The sequence below is a fragment of the Terrapene carolina genome, unplaced genomic scaffold (assembly GCF_002925995.2).
Source record: "Terrapene carolina triunguis isolate 2854851 unplaced genomic scaffold, T_m_triunguis-2.0 Scaffold419, whole genome shotgun sequence".
In the NCBI taxonomy this organism is placed as follows: Eukaryota; Metazoa; Chordata; order Testudines; family Emydidae; genus Terrapene; species Terrapene triunguis.
This window is the reverse complement of record NW_020664770.1, coordinates 357,846-371,167: the sequence shown is the minus strand read 5'-3', so window position 1 is coordinate 371,167 and position 13,322 is coordinate 357,846. Positions and strand designations below refer to the sequence as shown.

Here is a 13,322-nt window from a genome sequence, read left to right as displayed (position 1 = left end):
GGATGGTATCTCTATGTGTTTGGGTGAGCCAGGAAGGGCCCCTGTCTCTGAAATTGCAGGTGTCTCCTCCCACACAGCTCAGGATCTCCGTCCCAGACTCCTAAGAGCCGTGTGCAGGGAGGGAGACAAACCTTTATGCTTGTCAGAGCTGGAGAGTGTGGGGAGAGTTTCCTCCCTGCATCATCCCCAAGGGGCTGGCACTCAGCTGGTGATGTTTGCAGAGCCCCAGGGACCTGGACCTGGACTGTTACCTGGTACAGAAGGGAATGGGGTACTGGAGTAACTGGACAATGACCTGGTGCAGAAGCGTATGTGGTATTAGTCTGGCTGTCCAAAGATCTGGTGCCAAGATATTCAGCTCCTGTCTGTGACAGAGGAAAGTCTGGGATTGGTGCCAATTGTCCCTGGTAGAGTAAGTGCCCTCATTAGGCTTCAGGATGCGACGCACTGGGCATCGTTAGAGTCTCGGCTCCTGGCTCCAGCAACTGGGACTTATTAAAAACGTGCTATTTGTGACATGGCCTCTGATGAGTCCCCTTGTGGGGCCATTAAAAAGTTTTCTGCTTCAGATTAAGAAGGGGATCTAAGTGAATCCAAAGGGAGACAAACTTCAGCGAGCCCCATGAGCAGTGGGAGAGCTTTTGTGTTAATTTCCAGTGGAATAAGGGGGCCCAGAGATCACAGGTGTTAGCATGATCCTGTCACTTGTATAACACTAAGCAGTCAAACCTGATTCAGGGTTTTGAGGACAAAGACCTCAGCCGGCTCAATCCCATGAGCAAAACACTAGAAAATTCATGCTAAAGTCTGGAAATGTATTGAATCAGATGCACCAAAGGAAAAAAAGAATTTCAACACAAGACATACATCAGTTTGAATTTGCCATTAGCTGGTTCTGAGAACCAAACATAACCCAAACTTTTCAAAAGCCCCTTTCAGAGAGCATAGCGATTAGACACTCTTCTTTTGTCAGACAATCCCTCATAGGTTTTTAGTTCAGTTGATGGCTGTGACTGGTGGTTTCCTGTCTTTAACAAAAGAGATTGAGGCCTGGTCTACACTACGAGTTTAGGTCGACTTTAGCCGCGTTAAATCGAATTAAGCCTGGACACGTTCACACGACGAAGCCCTTTCTTTCGCCTTAAAGGGCCCTTTAAACCGGTTTCTTAACACCACCTCCGACGAGGGGATTAGCAATAAAATCGGCCTTAGGGGGTCGGAATTCGGTGTGTGTGGACGGAATTCGACGTTATTGGCCTCCGGGAGCTATCCCACAGTGCTTCATTGTGACTGCTCTGGACAGCACTCTCAACTCAGATGCACTGGCCAGGTAGACAGGAAAAGCCCCGCGAACGTTTGAATTTCATTTCCTGTTTGCTGAGCATGGAGAGCACAGGTGACCACGCAGAGCTCATCAGCACAGGTAAGCGTGATGGAGTCCCAGGATCGCAAAAGAGCTCCAGCATGGACAGAACGGGAGGTTCGGGATCTGCTCACCATATGGGGAGATGAATCAGTGCTGGCCGAACTCCGAAGCAGTAAACGAAATGGCAAAATATTAGAAAAGGTCTCCAGGGCCATGAAGGACAGAGGCCATAACAGGGACGCACAGCAGTGCCGCGTGAAAATTAAGGAGCTAAGGCAAGCCTACCACAAAGCCAGAGAGGCAAACGGAAGGTCCGGGGCTGAGCCGCAAACATGCCGCTTCTACGCGGAGCTGCATGCCATTCTAGGGGGTGCAGCCACCACTACCCCAACCGTGTGCTATGAGTCCCTCACTGGAGAAAGACACAGGGAAGCGGGTTCTGGGGATGAGGAAGATGAGCATGAAGATAATGTAAATAGCTCACAGCAGCAAGGAAGCGGAGAAACCAGTTTCCCCAACAGCCAGGATATGTTTATCACCGTGGACCTGGAACCAGTAACCCCCGAACTCACCCAAGACCCTGAGGGCACACAGGGGACCTCTGGTGAGTGTACCTTTGTAAATATTACACATGGTTTAAAAGCAAGCGTGTTTAATGATTAATGATTAATTTGCCCTGGCAATCGCGGCCAGTACAGCTACTGGAAAAGTCTGTTAACGTGTATGGGGATGGAGCGGAAATCCTCCAGGGACATCTCCAGAAAGCTCTCCTTCATGTACTCCCAAAGCCTTTGCAAAAGGTTTCTGGGGAGGGCTGCCTTATCCCGTCCGCCATGGTAGGACACTTTACCACGCCAGGCCAGTAGCACGTAGTCTGGAATCATTGCATAACAAAGCATGGCAGCATATGGTCCCGGTGTTTGCTGGCATGCAGACAACATCCATTCCTTATCGCTCTTTCTTATCCTCAGGAGAGTGATATCATTCACGGTCACCTGGTTGAAATGGGGCGATTTTATTAAGGGGACATTTTATTCAGAGATGCCCGTTCCTGCTCTGCTGAACAGAAATGTTCCCCGCTGTTAGCCACGCGGTGGGGGGAAGGGGTGAAGTGATCATCCCCGAGAATTGGGTGTGTGGGGGGGAGGGGGGTTAGTTGGGTTTGTGCTGCATGTTAACCCAGAAACCGTAGCCCCTCCTTTTACATTGCAAACCCATTTTAAATGGCCAACCCAATGGGTGCTTGATATGGGAAATGAGGGCGCTGCTGTTTGAAACCATTCCCACATGTTAAGAAGATTAAAAAAGCCAAAAGACTGTGGCTTACCATGGCTGCCTGCAAGCCGAAATCTGTTGCCTGGCACTGCGTGAGTGATCTCTCACACCAAACCGGCAGGCCCTCAATATAAGAGGAAAAATGCGACCTTGTAACGAAAGTACATGTGCTTTGTAATGTGAACAGCAAAATTTAATGTGAAAGAGTGTACCCATTGTTCTCTAAAATGTGTCTTTTTTAACCACCTCTCCCTTCTCCTCCACCAGCTGCAAATGTTTCTCCTTCACAGAGGCTAGTGAAGATTAGAAGGAGAAAACGGAGGATGCGAGATGATATGTTCACGGAGCTCCAGATGTCCTCCCACGTTGACAGAGCACAGCAGAATGCGTGGAGGCAGTCAATTTCAGACTACAGAAAAGCACAGTATGAACGAGAGGAGAGGTGGTGGGCTGAATCGCGGGATGAACAGAGCAAGTGGCGGGCTGAAGATGATAGGTGGCGTCAGCTTGCAGACAGAAGGCAAGAGTCGATGCTCCGGCTGCTGGAGCATCAAACTGATATGCTCCAGCGTATGGTTGAGCTGCAGGAAAGGCAGCAGGAGCAGAGACCGCCGCTACAGCCCCTGTGTAACCAACAGCCGCCCTCCTCCCCAAGTTCCATAGCCTCCTCACCCAGACGCCCAAGAACACGGTGGGGGGGCCTCCGGCCACCCAGCCACTCCACCCCAGATGATTGCCCGAGCATCAGAAGGCTGGCCTTCAATAAGAGTTAAAGTTTAAAACTGCAGTGTGTCCTTTTCCTTCCCTCCTCCCCCACCCATCCCGGGCTATCTTGGCAATTATCCCCCTAGTTGTGTGATGAATTAATAAAGAATGCATGAATGTGAAGTAACAATGACTTTATTGCCTCTGCAAGCGGTGCTCGAAGCGGGGAGGAGAAGGTGGGGTGGTTGGTTTACAGGGAAGTAGAGTGAACCGGGTGGAGGGGGCCGAGGGTTCATCAAGGAGAAACAAACAGAAGTTTCACACCGTGGCCTGGCCAGTCATAAAACTCATTTTCAAAGCTTCTCTGATGCGCACCGCACCCTGCTGTGCTCTTCTAACCGCCCTGGTGTCTGGCTGCACGTAATCAGCGGCCAGGCGATTTGCCTCAGCCTCCCACCCCGCCATAAATGTCTCCCCTTACTCTCACAGATATTGTGGAGCGCACAGCAAGCAGCAATAACAATGGGGATATTCTTTTCGCTGAGGTCTGAGCGAGTCAGTAAGCTGCACCAGCGCGCTTTTAAACGTCCAAATGCACATTCCACCACCATTCGGCACTTGCTCAGCCTGTAGTTGAACAGGTCCTGACTACTGTCCAGGCTGCCTGTGTACGGCTTCATGAGCCATGGCATTAAGGGGTAGGCTGGGTCCCCAAGGATCACGATAGGCATTTCAACATCCCCAACGGTTATTTTCTGGTCCGGGAAGAAAGTCCCTTCCTCCAGCTTTCGAAACAGACCAGAGTGCCTGAAGACGCGAGCATCATGTACCTTTCCCGGCCATCCCACGTTGATGTTGGTGAAACGTCCCTTGTGATCCACCAGGGCTTGCAGCAGCATTGAAAAGTACCCCTTGCGGTTTATGTACTCAGTGGCTTGGTGCTCCGGTGCCAAGATAGGGATATGGGTTCCGTCTATCGCCCCACCACAGTTTGGGAATCCCATTGCAGCAAAGCCATCCACTATGGCCTGCACGTATCCCAGAGTCACTACCCTTGATATCACCAGGTCTTTCATTGCCCTGGCAACTTGGATCACAGCAGCCCCCACAGTAGATTTGCCCACTCCAAATTGATTCCCGACTGACCGGTAGCTATCTGGCGTTGCAAGCTTCCACAGGGCTATCGCCACTCGCTTCTCAACTGTGAGGGCTGCTCTCATCCTGGTATTCTGGTGCTTCAGGGCAGGGGAAAGCAAGTCACAAAGTTCCATGAAAGTGCCCTTACGCATGCGAAAGTTTCGCAGCCACTGGGAATCGTCCCACACCTGCAGCACGATGCGGTCCCACCAGTCTGTGCTTGTTTCCCGGGCCCAGAATCGGCGTTCCACGGCATCAACCTGCCCCAGGAACACCATGATTTCCACATTGCTGGGGCCTGTGCCTTGTGAGAGGTCTAGGTCCATGTCCATTTCCTCATCACTCTCGTCGACACGCTGCAATCGCCTCCTCCTCCTCCTCGCCTGGTCCTGGTTTTGCTTTGGCATGTCCTGGCTCTGCATATACTCCAGGACAATGCGCGTGGTGTTCATAGTGCTCATAATTGCCGCGGTGATCTGAGCGTGCTCCATGATCCCAGTGCTAGCTATGGCGTCTGGTCTGAAAAAAGGCGCGAAAGTAGTATCTGATGGACCAGGGGAAGAAGGGAGGGAGGGAGGGAGGGAGGGATGGAGGGGCGAGTGACGACATGGCGTACAGGTACAGGGAATTAAAATCAAGAAAGGTCGCTTTGCATCAGGGAGAAACACAAACAACTGTCACACAGAATGCCCCCCCCCAAGATTGAACTCAAAAGCCAGGGTTTAACAGGAGGGAGGGAGGGGGGAAGCAAATGAATACAGAATAAATCTATTTTTTACATCTTAAGACGACGGTGCAGCATGACTGATAGCCCTTGGCATTTTCTGGGTGCTTGGCAGCAAATACTGGGCGCTTGGCAGTAAGCCTTCAGGTCTATTGCACGATCTGATACCCACTGCAATATGACAATGATGGATACCAATCGTAATATGCTATCTACTGCCCAAAAGGCAAGGGGTTGCTGCTGTGTAGCAATCTAGCCCCACGTCTGCCAGCCCCATGTCTGCCAGCACCCAGATCGCCATCGGCCTCTTCTGGGTGCTTAGCAGACAATACTGGGCACTTGGCAGAAAATAGCATACTACGACTCTGCTAACGTGCAATGAGCCAACAGGGCGCGTGGCAGAAAATGGCATACTACGACTGATAACCATCATTGTCTGCCCGGGTGCCCATGATTGACAGCCACTGCAGTACGACGACGACGGTTACCAGTCGTAATAAACCATCTTCTACCAAAAGGCAAGGGGCTGGTGCAATGCAGCCCTACGGCTGCCAGCCCCACAGCTGCCCGCACCCAGATCGCCAATGAAGGCTACCAGTCATGCTGCACCGTCTACCGCCAAAAGGCAGTTAGCTGCTGCTGCTGTGTAGCAATGCAGTCCCACGTCTGCCGGCACCTAGATGACATATGGTGACGGTGAGCTGAGCTGAGTGGGCTCCATGCTTGCCGTGGTATGTTGTCTGCACAGGTAACCCAGGTAAAAAGGAGCGAATCTATTGTCTGCCGTTGCTGTGACGTAGGGGGAGGGACCTGACGACATGTACCCAGAACCCCCCGCGGCACTGTTTTGCATCATCCAGGCATTGGGATCTCAACCCATAATTCCAATGGGCGGCGGAGACTGCGGGAACTGTGGGATAGCTACCCATAGTGCAATGCGCCGGAAGTCGACGCTAGCCTCGGTACTGTGGACGCGGTCCGCCGAACTAATGCGCTTAGAGCATTTTATGTGGGGACACACACAATCGGCTGTATACAACCGATTTCTATAAAACCGGCTTCTATTAATTCGATCTAATTTCGTAGTGTAGACATACCCTGACACAAGAGATAGGATGGCAGTACAGCTTTTCTTGATCTCTGGATAAGAGGTAGCTGGTCGGTCTTAGCATCCAGGACAAGTATGCTGCTCTAACTTCTTAGACCCCACTCCCCTCCCGCAGCTGGGAAGAGAACCCAGGAGCCCTGACTCCCAGTCCTGTCTACTAACTGTGTCTGCAGGGAGGATAAAGGATCTAGCAGCAGACCAGATCGCTTGTAGGTGAACTGGTCTTGGATATTTAGTGCTGTAGGAAAGGGGTTCTATCTGTGGCTCCACAGAAGTGCATGTAGCTGGGTCTGCATTTCCTGACTGATCCGCACAGATTCCCATTGTGGCTTTACCACTGGCATCCACCCCCTGGTTTGTGGGAAAAATCACTGGACAAGTCTGTGACTTATTCCCTGGTGGATTCTCTGCTCAGGGAGGCAGCTCCTCCTTATCCAAGTGTCCAACCATTGCTCCAAATCCTCAGTGAAGATTGAAGAAAAGACCCCATCCCTTTGTCTGGGCCTTGATCTCTTTTCAAGAAAGTGCTAGGTCCTTCTATTCCTCCTCTGAGCTGACTGGCCTGTACACAAAGACCTCCATGGCCAGCTTACAGATCTTCTGCACTTGGTGGAAGCTAGGCTGGTGCCTCCAGGCCTGTGAGCAGGCCTGGCACCCCGCAGGCCTCACAATGTCAATATGCAGCATGAAGTCCTGTAGCGTGGCCGCCTCCCACCAGAAGAGGGAATGGAGCAGATCCCAAGTGGGCCCCTGCAGCAGCTCTAGGCTGCCTCTGGGCAGGTGGTGGAAAATATGCTTGGCCAGCTCCATCAGGTGGAAGACTTTGGGATGCTGGCTGAACAGCTGGCTGGAGAAGGTGGAGCCCAAGCGCCAGCTGGAGAGGAGGAGCACATGGGTCCTGCCAGGAGTGGATGGCACGGTGCAGTTCCACCAGCGCAGCCAGAAGAGCAGGAGCATTGATGAGAGCAGAATTACCTGGTGCAGGATGGTGACTCTGGTGAACATCCTTCCCAGGTGGTGAAGTAGTTGCAGTTTAACATGAGAAGGGAGAAGAAGCCCCAAAACTATCCATATCCGAGAATTAAATAGAGAGGGGGCAATGTTGATGGGGATTTTAGATCAATATTAGAGAATCAGAGGGATTATATGTTAAGTGTATGTCTGGATCTGGTGCAGAAAGACAACTCTCAGATGCCCATATCATAAAATATGAGGGCTGGAAGGGACCTCAGGAGGTCATCTACTCCAATCTCCTGCTCAAAGCAGTACCTAACCCCAGACAGATGTTTGCCCCAGATCCCTAAATGGCCCCTCAAGGATTGAGCTCACAACCCTAAGCTTAGCTAGCCAATGCACAAACCACTGAGCTATCCCTCCCCCTATTGGTTAGTGATCCCCATGCAGAGCCAGCTTTGTTCATGGATGGAGCCAAGGAAGGACACAGTGTGGTGCCCAACACCATCTGCTGGGCCTTTTCACACTCTTCTGCCTTCTGGGGCTCATGGTGACTGACCTCTGGTTTCCCAGTCCCAGCACCATTTGTGCACATGATCAGAGAGATTAAAATGCAGAGCTCCTAGATGGGAAAGGCTCCATATACAATAGCCTGGGCCCCTGAGCCAACCAGTCTCCCTCCCTGAGATGAGGCTGGATCAGAGCTGCTGCCCCATAGAGAACCAAGCCAGCCAGTCCCAAGTCATTTCTCTGGCTCATGTCCTTTTTCTCCAGAATAGCCTCCCCAGCAGCTTCCTTAGGGCACCGTGCACATCCTTGTTCCTCAGCGTGTAGATCGGGGAGTTGAGCATAGGAGCGATAATGCCATAGAAGAGGGAGACCATCTTGCCCCGGTCCTGTGAGTAGCTGGATGGAGGATGTGGATACATGGAAATGGCCGTGCCATAGAAGAGTGACACCACAGCCAGGTCAGAGACGCAGGTGTTGAAAGCCTTGAGCTCACCCTGGGCTGAGCGAATCCTCAGCATAGCGGTGAAAATGTAGCTGTAGGAGACCAGGATGAGGCCCAGCAGCACCATGAGGAAGAGACCACTGACAGCAAATGCCTGGGCCTCATTGGCAAAGGTGTCGACACAGGCCGGCTTGAGCAGGGCCAACATCTCATAGAAGAAGTGGTCGACCCAGTTCCGTCGCATCGGGGCAGCCGCTCGGTCAGAATTGGTCTGCAGGATGGAATTGCCAAAGCTGCACAACCATACAGTGGCTGCCATCTGCAGGCAGAGGCGGCGGCTCATGATGGCTGTGTAGCGCAGCGGCTGGCAAATGGCGACGTAGCGGTCGTAGGCCATGAGAGCCAGCAGGAGGCATTCGGTGCCAGCCAGTGAGAGGAAGATGTAGAGCTGGGATATGCAGCCTGCCCAGGTGATGGACTTATGGGCACTGCGGAAGTTCACCAGCATCTGAGGAACGGTGCTGGTGGTGCAGCAAAGGTCCAGGCAAGAGAGGTTGCTGAGGAAGAAATACATAGGGGTGTGGGTTCCAGCCACAAGACAGCGATGATGGCCAGGTTCCCCACCAGGTTCAGGATGTACAAAACCAGGAAAACCACAAAAAGCAGCATCTCCAGGCGTGGTTGGTCAGAGACCCCCAGTAGGATGAACTCCCACTGGGAGCTCCCATTCCCTCTTTCCTCCTGCAGGTAGGAGGGGCAAAGATAAGGATGAAAGGAGCCCCAACAGCCATACACAGGAGGGTCACATTCAAGAGCAGCCCCATTTGCTCTGAATGAACCATGCCCACTTGAGACTTTGTCATAGAAAATCTGGGCCAGTTGGGTGGCAGGTCAGATCCTTCTGCCAGGGAATGGCTTTGTCACAGAAAAGTGGTTCTGTGACACTTAGTGACAAAGGAGGATCCATATGCCAGGGAATCAAAGTGTCTTAGAAAACTGGATCTGTGGCAGTTGGTGGGAGTAATAGGATACATATGCCAAGAAATGGATTTGTCATTGAAAATTGATGCTTAGATTGTAAGTTCTTTCCAACAGGGACCTTTTTGTTCTTTATTTGTGCAGGTCCTGGTTGTGACTGTGTCTCCTAACTATGACTCCAGTTTTATTCTTATCCGTAAGAATATTAAATCATAGAGCAGTGGATCTGTGGCAATTGATGGCAGTCATAAGATACTGTAACAGGGCCCCCCCATGCCTCCCAAGAGCCCTCTTATGGCCAGGTTAGGTCTGTGGCGCCTAGCCTCTCTTTCTCCTCTTCAGACTCCTTAAGCAATCCACACAGTCTGTCTCATGGCTAACAGCAGCCCTGCCTGGGGCTCATTCAATAACAGAAACAGTTCAAAACAATCCTCCAGGTCCCAAAAGAAAGCCCATCACAGCAACACAAAAGTTTATATTCAGCTTTGGGGTCTTCTACCACACCCAGGGCTCTTCTTCTGTCCCAGTCACCACTTCATAAAGCTACCGCTCCCAGCCCTTCCAAGCCGGAGCTCAACTTCACAGCTTCCACCTCCTTTTTCCTTTTCTGCTGGCTCTTTATCAGTAACAGGCTGATAAAAGCTGTCAAGGCTGTTTGAGCCACAGATGAATGAAAGTAGTTCGCTCGTAAAGGGCTCATTCCACACTGTGACACATCTGGATGCCAAGAAACAGAGTTGAGAGACAAGGTAGATGAGATAATATCATTTATTGGACCAACTTATGTGGATGGAAGGGACAAACTTTTGAGCTTCACAGAGCTCTGGAGAGGGTAACCAGAGTGTTCAAGATAAAGACAAGATAGGACAGAAGGTTAAGCATGTTTCAGGAGCCCATTTAAAATGAAGTGGACAATAAACATGAAGTGGGAAATTAACATCTCTGCAGTTCTCAGACAATGGAAGGTATTAGGCAGCAGGGTATGTTACAAATTGTTGTAATGGGCGTGTAATGTTCCCTCGCTCTTCCACTTGGAGGGAGGCTACTCAGGCTGGTCCTGTCTGGCCAGGACCAGAGTCCGCAGGACAGCCCCAAGCCCACAATAGGGCTGGGCGATCAATAGTTCTAATCAGGCTTTAGCCTGGTTTTGGGTGGCCCAAGCTTAAACAGAGTCTATCAGGGCTGGCTTTGGCTTGGGCGGAGCTCAGGCAGCCAGCAAACAAACGGTCTTAGGTGAGCTGTCCTGGGCTTGAGGAGGTTCAGGTGGCCAGCAAGCAAAGCAGTCTCTGGGCTGGCTTTAGCCTGGGCTGGGCTCTGGCAGCCAGCATATAGGGGAGCTGGTCAGGGAGGCTCCTCTTCAGGGCTAGAGCTTCTCTGAACAGTGTAGGGAGTAAACCACCCAGGGGTGGGCTGGTAGGGGGATGCGCGCCCACCCTACTCCACCGCGTCCCAGCCCAGGGCCCTGGCAGGGGCAGGATTGGCTGCCCCTGTGTTGGTGGGGATCCAGCCACAACACGCCAACTGAGCCACCCCTAGCTCTGCAGCCAGCTGCTCCATGGCTGCCCCATGGCCACTTCCTGCCACCCCAGGGTTCAGTACCTCTAGCCTCCAGGCCTCTTCTGGCTCCTCGGGGTACACAGCGGCAGGCACTCCGGGCCAGTCCTCGTCGGCATCTGAGGATCAGGAACAGTCAGGTGAATGTTCCTCTCGGGGACGCGGCCAAATAGGCAGAGAGTCCTTCTCCTCCAGCAGCTCTCTTCCAACTGTGCTGCAGAGCTGGCCTTTTATACTTCCGGCCACACCCCAATAGTTCTGGCGAGGGGGGCAGGGCGATCTAGGAGCCGTCCTCCAATGGGAGTGTCATGGTGCCTCGCTCTCCTGCTCAGAGAGAGGCCACTCGGCCTCACTACAGGGCCATAAACCAGAGTGTCTGTTAAGTCCAGGGTTTTCAGTGTCCAGAATGTCACAGCCCCAAAGACCCCCTCCCTCAGGGGGTCCCACAGGGAGGCAGATCAGCCTTGTATGTTGCTAATGCTGGTGCAGGCATTGCAAAGCATGTCGGGAAGGGTCAAAGGTGTGAGTGTGGAGTGAAAGATTCTTTTGCAGGTTATGAGAGGCCAAAGAGGGAGGGAGAGAGAAGAGAATGGGTTAACTTGACATTTCATCTAGCTCAGTCCGAAGATAAGACGCTGACTCCAGCCCAAGGCTGCAGCACACATCTGACTCTCGGCTGTCGGCCAAGAAAGATGGGGAGCTATTCCACCCCGACCAGCCATGAGAAAGGATGATTCAGCTGAACATGACTGCAGGGGCTGCAAAAATGAATGAGACAGTGAAGGCCAGCAGGGGGGAGGGGTGAACAACCATTTTCACTTCCCTGAGGCTGGTGTGTTTTGGGAAAGCTGAGAAAGCCACAGAAGGCCAGTTTGGACTGGTACAAAGAGCACCAGGAACAGAGGTCCCTGAATGAAATGCCCCCAGAAGAACCCAGGACTTTAAAACCCTCCTGAGAGCCGAAGCAAGTTGGAGATCAACAGCAGACCCTGGATGACCTGTGCACAGGACAAGAACTCCTGTCCACCCTTCCCCCTCTTCTTCTTACGTTACACCCAGGCTTGGCCAGCCTTGGGTAGCGTGGGTGTGAGTATGAAAGTGGGTTAGGGCTGGGGCACTAATGCTTTCTTTCTTCCTCTGAGAGACATGGGAGCATTCCCAGTGCTCGCCGCTGTTATTTTATTATTTAATTGTTTTATTAATAAAGCTTTAAAATTTAGTCACTTGGTGTGCTCCTCCATCTCCTCCCCTAAAGATACTGCAGCCTCAGCCTGATCACCTGACACCCCAGGCAAATTGGTAACATAAATCTGTCACAAGAAGACTTTAAGTTCTCAGGCACATCTTTTGAAGGTGTTGTGCAGCTTTCTTTTGAAGCCTCCAACGTAAGTTGGTCCAATAAAAGAGATTACCTCACCTACTTTGCTTTGCTCATATCCTGGGACCAACCTGCCTACAACAATACTCCAAACAAGTTGTCATGGAAAAGTGCAGCTGTGGCAGTTGATGGCAGTTCTAGGATATGTATGGCGGGGATAGGCAATGAGACAACCTACCTATAACAGAAATTTCTTCCTCAGTGCAGACAGTTAGAGGCTGACTTGTACCCTGAATCATGGGAACATATATTCTTTAAACATTTGAATCCTCAATATTGTATATGATGAGGTCATTTCAAGATGCAATGCCCTTCTCAGAAACGTCAAAGAAAAATGCTTTTAACTCAAATTGTAACCTTAACTCTGACCTTAAAATAATTTACAAATTAATTTACAAATTTTTGAATAACTCTTATGAACTGTCATGCATCTTACTAGTAATTTTGGTAGCAGTCATAGAAACATTGTATGTCATTAAGTTAACTTCTAATTTACCAAGGAGCTCTAGACCAACCTCGGTGAGGAACCGACATCTAGAATAAATGCCTAATCTTTCCCTGGTAATGTCATGGAGTATGAGTAACACAGGTTAATTTTGGGTCATGTTAAAAAGTATTTCCATTTATCTGTGTTACCTTTGTTGCCTTTCAGCTTATTCAAGTTGTCAATTAATTATCAAACATTAACAACTAACCATTAATAATTGCTGTGATGACACCTAGGACACTCATTTAACACTGTGTTTCCTGAATTTCAGAGATTTCATCAGCCATCCCTACCAATCTATAGACCCAGAATCTATAAACCCAATAACTTTGTAACCATTAAATTTTGCATCTGGTTCTAGGGCGAGACACTAGATTAGCCCCTGGAAAGTCCACTGGCGTCCATTTCATGTGGTTTCTGCAACTAGTTTGTTCCCCAATTCTGCTCAGGAAAACATTATAAGCACTGGCAATTCTTAAGTGGTAATTTTTTGCAGGAGGATGTATGTCAGGATCCCCATGACCAAACCCTAAATTTGCACTTCTAACTGCACTCTGTCCCTGATGTGGCACGGAAAATTACAGGGTAATCTACCTATTTGCGTCCATTGTAGATCACTTTGAAAAATTCAATGATAAACAGAAATCTATTGACCTATCTGTCTACAATCTATGGCTGAAAGGAATTAATTACATGGAAAGATT

General features: G+C 50.6%; 1 pseudogene; it reads right to left on the bottom strand.

Annotated features, from left to right (window-relative positions):
* Nucleotides 1-8,024: 8,024 nt before the first annotated feature.
* On the bottom strand, nucleotides 8,025-12,370 carry LOC112122476 (annotated as a pseudogene).
* Nucleotides 12,371-13,322: the final 952 nt, after the last annotated feature.